The sequence below is a fragment of the Bos javanicus genome, chromosome 23, assembly GCF_032452875.1.
Source record: "Bos javanicus breed banteng chromosome 23, ARS-OSU_banteng_1.0, whole genome shotgun sequence".
Taxonomy (NCBI): domain Eukaryota; kingdom Metazoa; phylum Chordata; class Mammalia; order Artiodactyla; family Bovidae; genus Bos; species Bos javanicus.
The window spans coordinates 13,206,669-13,220,093 of NC_083890.1; the positions used below are offsets into that span (position 1 = coordinate 13,206,669).

At 48.9% G+C, this 13,425-nt stretch overlaps 1 long non-coding RNA gene across 1 annotated transcript; it reads right to left on the minus strand.

Moving 5' to 3' along the window:
• Positions 1-3,242: 3,242 nt before the first annotated feature.
• LOC133236211 (uncharacterized) lies at positions 3,243-8,277 on the minus strand. Its single transcript, XR_009732787.1, has 3 exons — positions 7,498-8,277; positions 7,093-7,287; positions 3,243-3,411 (listed from the first exon to the last, which is right to left on the minus strand). It is a non-coding gene; the product is annotated as an uncharacterized LOC133236211 (long non-coding RNA).
• Between the last annotated feature and the right edge of the window lie 5,148 nt (positions 8,278-13,425).

Consider the following 13,425-nt stretch of genomic DNA (forward strand, 5'->3'; position numbering starts at 1 on the left):
GTGCGACCCCATAGACGGCAGCCCACCAGGCTCCCCCATCCCTGGGATTCTCCAGGCAAGAATACTGGAGTGGCTTGCCATTTCCTTCTCCAATGCATGAAAGTAAAAAGTCTAATTTCACTAGAGTAGTCCAATCATGGAGATAGAAAGTAGGAGGGTGGTTGCCAGGGGCTACGGGGGAGGAGAGGGTAGAGAGTCCTTGTTTCATGGGTACACAGTTTCAGGTTTACAGATGGTCATGGAGTGGCAGACCTGACTCTGGTTAAAGGCTTCAGTCTCCACCAGCTCTACTATTGCAACTCCATTATCTCCCTCTGGAATGCCCATATTAACCAGACTCTCGAGGTCCCAGTAGGCTAAGTCCTGAGGCTAAAGCATTGCCTGGGAGAGAACTGTAGCCTTTTAGTCTGATCTGCCCATAAGTCTCATGGCCACAGGCCACTGCTGTGAACTGGTGCAACACATTCCTCTTCCTGAAAATATCTAAGAACTTACACAAATTGATCCACCTGCTCCCTTAAACCCAGAACAATGGATGCCCAACTGTTCTACTTTTGAGTAACTAAGTGTTCTCCAGGACTGACCCTTTGTCTCACAGAGAAGGTCAGTTGTCCTCCATTTCAGAAAAGAAAGAAGGAAGGAAAGAATAAAAGAAGGAAAAAAATACAGACAGACAGACCATCCTGCTACATCTGAAAGATGCAGCCAGGTGGGCATCCAGGAGAAAGTGCAGGGACACAAATGCTGAGTCTCTGAGATGGGCAAGTCAGATAAGAATGGACAATGTAGCTGGTGCCGTGGAAAAAGTCTGGGTCCCTTCAAAATTTATATTGAAGGCGGGTTGAAATCTTAATCCCCAAAGTGATGGGCTTAGGTGGTGAGGGTTTTGGGAGGTGCGTAGTTATGAGGGTAGAGCCCATCTGAATGGGATTAGTGCCCTTATCAGGGAGAACGCTCCCTCTCCCCTTCCACCCTATGAGGACACAGAAGGTGGCTAGATAGGAACCAGGAAGTGGGCACCCACCAGACACTAAAAGCTCATCTCAGACTTTCTAGCCTTCAGAATTGTGAGAAATTAATTTCTGTCATTTATAAATCACCAGTCCATGGCATATTTTTTTTTTAAATATATATAGCTGCCAGAGACACCTGGACTTAATAACATGGACATCTATCCTCACAGAGAGACACTCTGGGGTCTGATTCTTCACTGGAGTTGGGGGAAGGATGCGGCCAAGTGAGGAAGCTCAGTCAGGGTGTGTCTTTGGAGGTAGTGTGGGGTGGTGTGAACACCAGGGTCTTGAAGTCAGGCTGAAGGCTGGTTTGAACCCTAGCCCCAGCAGTACCACCTCACAAAATGAATGAATACATCAACACATAGTAAGCGGCGAGGAAGCTGTAGTTTCATTTCTTTCCCCATTTTCTTTTCTAAAAATATTTATTTAGGCTGAGTCAGGTCTTAGTTGTGGCACACAAGAGCTTCATTGCATCATGTGGGATCTTTCTCTTCCTTGTGTGGGCTCTCTAGCTGCAGCCATGGCCTCAGTTGCCCTGCAGCATATGGGATCTTAGTTCTTTGATCAGGGGTTGAACCTGTGTCCCCTGCATTGCAAGGCAGAGTCTTAACCACTGGACCACCAGGAAAGCCCCTCCTCATTTTCTGCTAAGAGTGCCCATGGGCAGTTCACGGTCTCTGAGCTTGGTTATTGTTTCTGAAATGAAATGCCGGTCTCTGTGTATGTCTCTTCTTCCTCCAGCAGGTTAGTACAGAAATGTTCTCATGGAAAACATGAGGAAGAGAGACAGAGAGAGAACAAGTCAACTCATAAGCATTTTTGAGCCTTAGTTGGTGGAAAATTCTGAAGGAGATGGGAATACCAGACCACCTGACCTGCCTCTTGAGAAACCTGTATACAGGACAGGAAGCAACAGTTAGAACTGGACATGGAACAACAGACTGGTTCCAAATAGGGAAAGGAGCACATCAAGGCTGTATATTGTCACCCTGCTTATTTAACTTATATGCAGAGTACATCATGAGAAATGCTGGGCTGGAAGAAGCACAAGCTGGAATCAAGATTGCCAGGAGAAATATCAATAACCTCAGATATGCAGATGACAGCACCCTTAGGGCAGAAAGCGAAGAAGAGCTAAAGAGCCTCGTGATGAAAGTGAAGGAGGAGAGTAAAAAGTTGGCTTAAAGCTCAACATTCACAAAACTAAGATCATGGCATCTGGTCTCATCACTTCATGGCAAATAGATGGGGAAACAGTAGAAACACTGGCTGACTTTATTTTGGGGGGCTCCAAAATCACTGCAGATGGTGATTGCAGCCACGAAATTGAAAGATGCTTACTGCTTGGAAGGAAAGTTATGACTAACCTAGACAGTGTATTCAAAAGCAGAGACTACTTTGTCCACAAAGGTCCGTCTGGTCAAGGCTTTGGTTTTTCCAGTGGTCATGTATGGATGTGTGAGTTGGACTATAAAGAAAGCTGAGCACTGAAGAATTGATGCTTTTGAACTGTGGTGTTGGAGAAGACTCTTGAGAGTCCCTTGGACTGCAAGGAGATCCAACCAGTCCATCCTAAAGCAGATCAATCCTGGGTGTTCATTGGAAGGACTGATATTGAAGCTGAAACTCCAATTCTTTGGCCACCTGATGCGAAGAGCTGACTCATTTGAAAAGACCCTGATGCTGGGAAAGATTGAGGGCAGGAGGAGAAGGGGATGACAGAGGATGAGATGGCTGGATGGCATCACCAACTCAACGGACATGGGTTTGGGTAGACTCCGGCAGTTGGTGATGGACAAGGAGGCCTGGCGTGCTGTGATTCATGGGGTCAGAAAGAGTCGGACATGACTGAGTGACTGAACTGAAGTGAACTGGTATCTCATTCGCTAACATTCCATTGGGCAAAGAAAGTCAGATGACCAAACTTGTATAGTCATAAGTTATGGACAAAGGGATGCAGAAAGTGGCAAAGAAGAAAAAGAGTTGATTTTGGCTCTTAGCAATGTGGGAGGCATTGATTCAAGTAGCAACTAAAATGTGCTCTGAGGAAAATAGACATGGCAGGGGTTTATAAAGGTCATACACAAAGGCATTCCAGAGAAGTTATATATGTTATCTTTGCAGAACTAAGGGTTGGTGCCTACAGGCATCTGGTCACTTGTGGGGAGCAGATTCGTTGCTGAACTGCGTTCTCTAGGCAGTAAAGAGGACAAGTTCCAGGCGGTCTCAGGATCATTGGGTTGAAAGTTTATTTTGCATTCAAGAGTGAACAGGTGTAAGTTCTACTTTCTCAATGGTGCCCTGGCTTCATTTTAGATTCTGTAAAGCAATTTTCTGGCAGTCCGGGGTTAGGCTTTCATTGCCAAGGCTGTGGGTTCAGTCCCTGGTTGGGCAACTAAAGAAAAAGAAAAAAACAAAGCCTGTGACATAAGTAACTCCATTATGCTGTTCATAGTCCATAGAAGTCACTGTGAAGTCACATGACAGGGACGGAATGAAGAGTTTGGAGTATTTTCTAGGTCATACAGCAAGCAACACAGGGCCAGGTGAACACAGCTAAAAGCTCTGTAAAACATTAGAACTTCTCAGAGTTCCCCCTTCCCTCCCATTTCACCAACCATGTGATCACTGATAGCCGGGGGACTCTGAGCTAGGGGGTTTCCCAGGCGGCCCAATGATAAAGAATCTACCTGCCTATGCCGGAGATCCACGAGACACAGCTTTGATCCTTGGGTCTGGCAGATCCCCTGGAGGAGAAAATGGCAACCCATTCCGGTATTTTTGCCTGGAGAATTTCATGAACAGAGGAGCCTGGCGGGCTACAATCCGTAGGGTCACAAAGAGTCAGACATGATGGAGCAACTGAGCATGACACACTGCAAGAGCTAGGGAGATAATTCAGTTAGCCAGGAAGAACACTATCAGTTAAGAGTAGGTTCAGCTTGCCAGTGACAGAAATACCAAGTAACAGTGTGCTGAATGAGGTGGATACTTCTCTCATGTAAAAAAAATCTAGCGGGAAGCAGATCAAGGCTGGTATGACAGCACTTCAATTGATAGGAACACATGACCTTGTGAAATGAAATATCTCCTACAATGTCAATAAGCAAGAAATGTCACAGCCATCAGCTATTTCTGGCCTCCAAATGGGAATGAGGGCTCCCAAAATGGAACAGAGCATTTACAGTCCAGCAAGAACCCGCCATCTGCCACATGAACCACACCTTAAGATGAACAAGCAAACAAGATCTGACCCCGGCGAGCTGAGGTGCATATGAAATTAATGAATTCAGCAGGTCCAGAGACTTGCATCTTCCCATACATAGAATGCTAAACTCCTTAACTTGATATCTGGTTTCTCGTACCTCACAATAATCTTTGGTGTTCAGACTACCTGCTCCCTTTGTTGAAAACTTATATATAGTCTGACTCCCCCCTCCTGCCCCCTTGGAGCAGTTTTCTCAGAGCTACTGAGAAGCTGTCTCCTGGGCTTGGGGTCTTAAACATTCCCACTAAATAAAATAACTCTTTTATTAAAATAAAATATTTTTATTTTAAAATAAAATAAAATTTTAAAACAAAATAAAATATTTTCAGGTTGTGATTATATTTTTTAGTCAACACCTTCCTATAAAGTGAATTTCCTACCTTAATGCAGCTTTTTTACCTCACAGTCTAAGAGGGCTGTTGGAAGTGCTACCTTCCAAAACAGAAAGAAAGAAGGCTGAGAAAGGGAATACTCCCCTTTTTCAAGGACAGTTGTACACACAATTTCTGACTCTATCCTGTTGCAAACACAGAAGCCATTCTCCCCTCCTTACATAGTAATAGCATTCTTGATGGATCCTTCAGCTGCTTCCCTGAAGACAACATTTCCCAGCCTCCCACGCAGGTAGATGTGCGCATGTGACTAATTTCTGGCCAATAGACTGTGAGTAGAAATGATACACCGACTAGCTGTCACCTTAAAGGGAAGAAGTTTGATCTCCCTTTCCCTTTTCTCCCCTTTCCACTGACTGGGATGTGGATGTGATGGCAGGAGCCATCCTATATGATGAGATGAAGGTCTTCTATTGAGAATGATAGAATAATAAGATGGAAGGGCCATAGACCACCTCTCTCTTTAGTCGCTAAGTCTTGTCCAACTCTTGCAACCCCATGGACTGTAGCCCGCCAGGCTCCTCTGTCCAGGGGATTCTCCAGGCAAGAATACTGGAGTGGGGGGAGTGGGTTGCCATTTCCTTCTCCAGGGGCTAGCAGTATAGTTAATTCTCAATTCTCTAGCCCATAGACCATATACCAGGTATTTATATGAGAAATAAATACATTCCTCCATTATTTACCACTATTTTGCATCTCTTGTTTCAGTAGCAAACCAATATTCCTTTAATGTCCATTAGACACACTTATCACAAAGCCACTCTGTTTCAAGGGAGCCTGGAAAATGTGGTTTTTATTCTGGGCAGCCCTGTGCTTAGTTAATGACTGGAGGTGCATCCTTGAGGAAGAGAAGATCCTGGAGGCAACTCACCCGTCCCACCCACTGGAGGAATAATAATAGTCAACACACAGTCTACTTAGTGGGGCCAGATGCTGTGCTGGTGGCTTTGCCTCCAAGTCCTTATGGAACCTCACAGTCATCCTGAGACTAGGCATTAGAGTCCCAGTTTTAGAAGTGGGAAGACCACAGCCCAAGAAGTTGTAACCTGGCCAAGGTCACACAGGCCCTAGGAGTGGAACTAGGATTCAGACACATGTCTGTCTAGACTCAAGCTCCTAAACCTATGCTTGGTTCTTAAAGTGTGCTTGCTGGACCAGCAGCCTCAGCCTAAGAACTTGGAAAAGCAAATTGTCCTAGAAGTCACATACTCAGGAGGTGGGGCCAGCAACCTGTCTAGCCTTCTTGGCAAAAGGGATGTAAACTCAATGCTGAGAATTTTCCAAGTGGTTTCCGATTGCTCCAAGGCAAACCTGAAAATGGTGTGCAGGGATCCTCACCTCCTCCCTCTCCAGACAAACCCAACCACCAAGAAAGATTCAACCCTGACCAGCTCCAGGCTGCAGTTCACCTACCAGCCCCAGGACTGGAACTTGACTTAATTGGTGCAGGCAGAGTCAACTTGGGGTGGGGAGATGGCTTTGTCTTCTCCCCAGGAGACTCATAAAAGGGGTGATGGAGAGAGAAGTAGCTGTGGCTCAGCCCCTGGATGAAGTTTTGGGGTGAAGAGGGGAAGTTTACACCACCTTGGGGTCGTCTTTAGGTATCTGACGTATACTCTATGAATGAGATCACAAGTGTCCTCTCTGTCTCTCTGTCTGTCTCTCCCTCTCTCTAAGTCCTTGGGCACTACTGTCCAAGGTACGGCTGGTTTTCAGCAGGGAGGAGGGGAATGGGAGTCTATGGTGAAAGCTTCAGGGACTTTGGTCATTTCTGGTTCCCTCCAGGGCAGAAGGTGATGATGATGGTCTTTTTACGACTATCACATCTGTAGCATTTACTCTGAACCAGGCCATTTTCTAATCTATTCATGTGCATGAACTCATTTAATCCTCACAATTCCGTGCTGCTAAGCTACGGCTGCTAAGTCGCTTCAGTCGTGTCCGACTCTGTGCGACCCCATAGACGGAAGCCCACCAGGCCCCCCCCCAGTCCCTAGGATTCTCCAGGCAAGAACACTGAAGTGGGTTGCCATTTCCTTCTCCAATGCGTGAAAGTGAAAAGTGAAAGGTAAGTCGCTCAGTCGTGTCCGACTCTTAGCGACCCCATGGACTGCAGCCTACCAGGCTCCTCGGTCCATGGGATTTTCCAGGCAAGAGTACTGGATTCCGTGAGCAAGGTACTATTATTAACCCTGTGTTAGATGGCGAAATGAAAGCACAGAAAGGTTAAGCATGTTGCCCGCGGTCTCACAGCCAATAAGCAGTGAAGCTGATCTCTGAACACAAATGACGTGGCGGCTGTGTCCATGCTCGTAGCTGCTGAGCTATTCAGCCTCCAAATAATAGTAAAGACATTCAAGGAGTTTTTTTCTTTTCTTTTTTTCTTTACTTATTTTAAAAAGTGCAATGTTCTTACCATTGTAGAAAGTGAGATATTTCTAGCAGACCCTTGGTGTTGGTGGATTAAACATCTGTGCTTTGGGTTATTTTTTAGGACCCATTGTGCACATGTGTGTCTCACCAGGAAAAGCGGGAATGTCGAGGCCAGAGATTGTTGCTCTTTCCATGGTGTCATGTTCTAAAAGGAACCTGCGCATCACACTTGTGGTTCCTGTGAAAAAATAAACCCGATTCTCACTACCAGTCAAAACAACAATATTTGTGCAGCTCCAGTAATAACCACTAGAACCACTCTTTCTCCTGACTTCCTGGCAGTGCCTTACCCTCAGCTCACTCTCACTCTCAGGGCCCCTGCAGCTTTCTTCCCGTGAAACCCATGTTCTTAGGCTGACAGCAGCTTCTAACTGGTTTAGGGACTCACCTCCTCTGGGAAGTCTTCCGGGATGGCTCATACCTTCACTCTGGGTGGGACTCAGCTCTTCAGAACTGTGTGCTCTCTATTGAATTGACCTTTGTGATGCAAGCCTCTGTGGTTCTCCCTAGACACCTGTGATTGAAGTTTCTATTTTTCTTTTCCTTGTCTCCCAAGTTTGACTCATCGTCTTCCCCTCTGGGCTTCCCTTGTGACTCAGCTGGTAAAAAATCTGCCTGCAAGGCAGGAGACCTGGATTTGATCCCTGGGTTGGGACGATCCCCTGGAGAAGGGAAAGGCTACCCACTCCAGTATTCTGGCCTAGAGAATTCCATGGACTGTATAGTCCAAGGGGTTGCAAAGAGTCAGACAGAGTGACTTTCACTTTCACTTTCTTCCTCTCTGCTATTTTCCCTTCCTTTTCCTTTCCTTGCCTTCTCTCCCTTTCCTCTCTCTTCCCCTTCCCTCCCTTCCTTTCCACTACCATCCTTCTATTTAATGCTCTTTTCTACCCTTGATCATCCTCACTTCTTTGCTTTAGCTCTCAAGGTTATTCCACCTGGTCTACTCTCTCTCCTTTTCATCTGGTGACCAGAATCAGCCCAGAGCCTCAAGCCTTGATCCAGCCTTTCCTGACGCCCACAGACCTGACTGCATCACCTCCTTCTCTGGCTGCCCACAGCCCTCCAGCATCTAGTTAATCCCACAAGTTCAAGCATTTGAATCGCTCTCCACTTATTTGGCATCATTTAAACATTTATTGTGCACCCACCCCACACGAGGCCTGCCTCCTCCTCATGCTTCAGAGCTCTCCCGGAAATTGTCTCCTCCAGTCTGGACTCCCTTTCCTGCAGGTGGGCAGGGCCCCCTCTGCTGCCATGTCCCCTGCACATCATAAGTGTGATGGAGGTACACGGGCACAGATGCTGACCGTGCCTTGTCCACCCTCCACTCACATCCCTGTGCACTTTGCAGGCTTCTGCACCACGTGTGGGGGGGGAGCTAGCACCTCTGGGTTTAGGGAGATTTGAGGATTATATATCCCAGATCCCTTGCCCCTCAGGAGGGCAACTCTAAGCCACCCAGGTTCCCAGGATTCTGCGTGGAGTGGAGCCCCAGCTGCCCACAGCAATCACCTGCTTGTGAATACTCTCTGCCTTGGTTTCCTCTTCTTCCCTGTGCTTCCCTCACTTCTTACCAGTGCTTCTTGGAGCCACTTCCCAAGTAAACTACTCGAAGCCAAACCTTGTCCCATGATCTACTTGTAGGGAACGCAAACGAAGAAGGTAGATCACATAGAACTTACTCTGTCCGAATCACATAGAACGTTCTAAGTCCTGGATTTGCATCAACTCCTTTTTAAAAAATTTATTTTTGGCTGCATCCGGTCTTAGCTGTGATACACGGTCTTCTTTCTAGTTGAGGCGTGTGGGCCTTAGTTGCCCCAGGCCAAGTGGGATTTTAGTTCCCTGACCAGGGATCGAACCCATATCCCCTGCATTGCAAGGCAGATTCTTAACCACTGTACCACCAGGGAAGTCCCTGAATTCACTTCATCTATACTGCAGCCTTCTTCATGAGGGAGATCTTGCTATTTATCCCTTCCATTCACATATGAGGAAACTGAGGCCCAGGGACTTTGAGTAGAGGGGACAACTGTCTCTTTTTTTCCGGGGACTAAGGGGTTTCCTTGGGTGTGAGACTCTCCCAGGACAGTCTCGGGAAAATCAGGACTGGTGGTCACACAAGAGTGAATGGGAAGATGGGTTGGGAGCCAGGCAGGTGCTCCAGGGTGGCGTTCTGGAATACCCTGTCCCCCCACAGCACAATCTGCTCTGCTTTTAAAGGGGCCTGCTTCCCACCAGAGGGTGGGGTCACGTTTTGTACCTTTCTGTCTCTAAGTTTTGCACTGAGGAGATGTTTCTTGGTGATTGAGCTAGATATTGGGGATCATAGAAACAAACAAAGAAACAAGCAAGAACTTCCCTGATGATACAGTGACTAGAAATCCACCTGTTGATTCAGGGGACATGGGTTCAATCCCTAGTCTGGAAGATTCCACATGCCTTGGCACAACTAAGCCTTTGTGCTAGAACTACTGAGTCTGCGTGCTGCAACCACTGAAGCCTGTGTGCCTAGAGCCTGTGCTCTGTAACAAGAGAAGCCACCTCCATGAGAAGGTCCCACTCTCCGAAACTAGAGAAAGCCCACGTGCAGCACAAAGGCCAGTGCAGCCAAATATTAAATAAATAAATAAAAATAAAAATATACGGGTGAGATGCAGCCCTGCACTCAGGGAGCATCTAGTCAGATGGGGGAGACCTGGTTTCTCACATCACGGAGCCCCCAGTCTGATGAAGGGGTTTCCTATTGGGGGCAGGGGCTGTTCCTGCCTCCTTGACTTCTCTGCAGGGCCCAGAACAGGGTTTCTGGGAGCCTTTTCCCTGCCTGCCCTCGCGCTGCTGTCCCCAGCCAGGCAGAGCCAGGCAAAGGTGACAGGGTCGGCCTGACACCCCATCTAGGTCTCCACTCTCGCCACCCAGAGCATGAGCTGGAGCCTGTCCTGAACCAGGGTGGGTGGATTGATTCCTCCAAGCATTAATTCAGAGTTCTGAGCCTCCGTCCCCACCACCTGGCTTAAGTTTGACTCAGGTAGGTGAGAGGTTGATGAACTTGAACTGGGTGCTTGGCTCAGTCAAGCCCTTGCAGGGAGTGGGTGGCACGTTCCATGAGTTCATGGCAAAGAATGTCACGAAGAGAGCGTGCAGTGTGGGCGGGTTTAGGCGATGGTGCGGTTCCCAGGGCCTAGAAAGGGCGGGGAGTCCTTACCACTCCTAGGCTGAGGGGGCAAGGAAGGGCAGTCTTGTGAGAAGCCAACCAATGCTGCTACCCTGGGAAGGGCCACTGGACACTGTGCCCTTAGGCGAGGGACACAGCCACTGCCAAAACCAGGACCTGGGGGGAGAGGGGAGCAACTACCCTGACTCCTCTGTCCCCACCTCACCCCCCATCACTTTCCTTCTCAGGCCTAATCAAATCTGAAGCCAAAGACCAAATGAGCCTTGGTGATGCAGTCCTTGGGTGTCAGCCCCTGTCCCTCACCTTGGAAGGTTCAGAAGTTCAGAGAAAGTCAGAGGGTGGATGGGAGATAAATCAAGAGAGATTAATGACCAGAGAGCTGCTGAAGGCTCTCCCCTCTGCTGCCCGCCCCCCATCCCACCCTACCATCAGGGGGAAGGCCCTGTTAGGTGGGTGGATCAGGAGTTGCCCTTCTGAGATTCACAATAACATTCTTATTTTACAGTCTGTCTCTTTGCTTCCCAGAACTCTGGCGAATTTATTCCATCTCCTCCTTACTTCCTGCCCCTCCCAAGTCCACTGGAGGCCAAAGGGCAGGCAGGTCCAGGTCAGGAAAGAAGGGGCACAGCAGGGCTTCATGAACTGCTTGATGGAAGAGGGTGGAGGGGGAGGTTTCAGGCCAAGAAGAAGAGAAAGTGAGGGAAACAAATATTTCTGAGCCCTATGCTGCGCTAGATACAACATGGGTGTTTTCTCACTGGTTACTCATTCCCCTGCATTCCTCAAAACAATCCTGAGGTTGGTATCAGAATTTCCATTTTAAGGATGGGAAGATTAAGGCTCAGAGAGGCTCTGTGACTTCTCAAATATTGCAGAGCAAGTGATGAGAGTAAATGAGGTAAATGTTGGTCTGAAAAGATATGAAAAGATTGGAATGTGGGCAAAGGTCAAACAGGATTCTATCCCCAGAGTCAGGCAGGGAGCAAGGGACTGGGTCAGTGGCTGGAGAAGAGCCAGCCAATTTTTCTTTTATACTTCTGGACAATATGCTGGTAAGCTGTGGGGACCATCCCCGGCGCCGTGTCTAGCTCCAGCTGTTGTTCCTATCTGCAGGTTGTGAGCTGCAATGGGTCCCGGAGGGCTTGGGAGAGATTTTCTGTCTGAAGGTTGGGGCTAGTAATCTTGGGCAAAGACCCTAGGGATGAGATGAGAAGGTCTGGGGGGAGGGAAGGGTGGCTGTCTCCTTGGTGCCAAGGAACAATTTCAACTGAGATGATTTCCCCCAGCAAAGGGCAGAGGAGAAACATGAGATAAGGAAGTCCTGCACTGTATTTGGGGGGAGGGGGAAGGAGGGTCAGAGAGAGTCAGAGGCCCAGTCACCACTGTGTGTACATGGCGGGTGGGATGGACTGGGGCAAGAGGCCAGGGACCAGCCCTGTGGGTCGGTGGGTGAGTGGATCTGTGGGTGAGTGGATTTGTGAGCTGGGAGGTCCTGGGGCCAGCAGTGTGGGTTGTCTGGGGAGGGTGAAGGAGGTGGTCCGTGGGGTCGACTTCAGGGCAGTGCTCTCTAGGCCTGGAGCCCAGGGGTGGGGACCTGGTGAGATAAGGGCTGAGGGGAATGGGGAACAGGGAAATTTCAGCATCACTCTTGCCCCAGGCTGAGGATTCTTCCAGCTCCTACTGAGTCAAGTCTTTCTCTGGCTTGGCTCCTAAAATTAATGGACATCCCTCCCCAAGCTGGGCCTTCAGCATCAGACAGGCCACAAGGGAGCGGGCAGGGACCTGGGAAACTTGTATTGTGTGTGTGTATATGAGAGAGAGAGGGAGACAGAGAGAAAGAAAAAGACAGAGAGAGATCTGTTGGATCCAAACTCTTAAGACAGCCCCAAGAGACAAGTGGGGCCAGGAACTGCCCTCCCTGAGACGTGGTTAATTAGAACAGTCCAGACTGAGATTGTAGAAGTAGTAAGACTCAGACTCCCTGAAGCCAGCCTCTTCTTTTAGAGGTAAGGAAACTGAGGCACAGAAAGAGGAGTGGCTGGTTAAGATCTCACAGGACTTAAAAAAAAGGAATCTTCCTGCCTCCTCCAGAGAACTGGCAGCGATCATTAAGATGACCCACTGACGGGGATCAGTGGCTACCTCCCATCTTAACATCCATCAAGAATCTCATTTCCCTCATTTTAAAATAGCATTAAATAAATAGCTCCTTTCTCACAGAGTTGATGGGAGAAGAAAATGACCAAGAGCTTAGAACAGTGTCTGATGCGTAGTAAGCACCCAATAAATGTCAGACATGATAATGATGACGGCGGCGATGATCATAAAAGATGCCACTGTTTTAAAGGTGACGGCTGTTTGACATTGAGTCTGATCTTGCCCGGGCTGTGCTGGAGCCACAGAACTGGGCCGCCCATCCATGAGGGAAAGGGGAAACAGCAACTGCCTGGGGTGAGGGTTCTGTCTGCCCCTCCGCATCAGGATCCCCAGGCTTGCATTTGCCTACTCGGTCTGCCCTTCCTGGTCTCTGCTAGGAGGTTCCCCTGTGACTCATGAGAGTCCAGACCCCTCCTGGCCAGCAGCACCACGGCATCAGCCTGGGAGCCTCCAAGGGCAGGGCTTAGTCCTGCATCACCACTTGCTCAGCCCAGTCCCCCTGGCCAGCCACCCACTCCCCCCAACCCAACCGTCAACCCCGCCCCAGCCCCAGAGGGATCAGCAAAGGCTGCTGCCTGCCACGTGGCTGCCGGCCGGCAGTGTCCGCCTCCTGCCTCAGCCCCCGGGCCTGCTGTGGACTGCCAGCAGCTGACGTCCACATTACGCTTCCTCTGGGCTGACGCACACTCTTCTGGTACTTTGCACAGTCACTCATTTAATCCCGGGAGATCAGCTCTGCTCTTATCTCCGTCTCACGGAGGAGAAAACTGCTGCAAAGAAGCTTCGAGTGATTTGTCGGGGATCACGGAGCTGGTCCAGGGTGAGCCAGGCACCACTACAGTATACAGTTTTGAGGGCCCCATTCCCCCCCGTCCTCCAGGATTTGGTGGCCGAAGTTGTGTGAGTGAATGAAGGACTTGGTTCCTTGCCTGCACACTGTGGATCGCTCTCTGGCTGCGACTATCACAGTATCATGGTTCC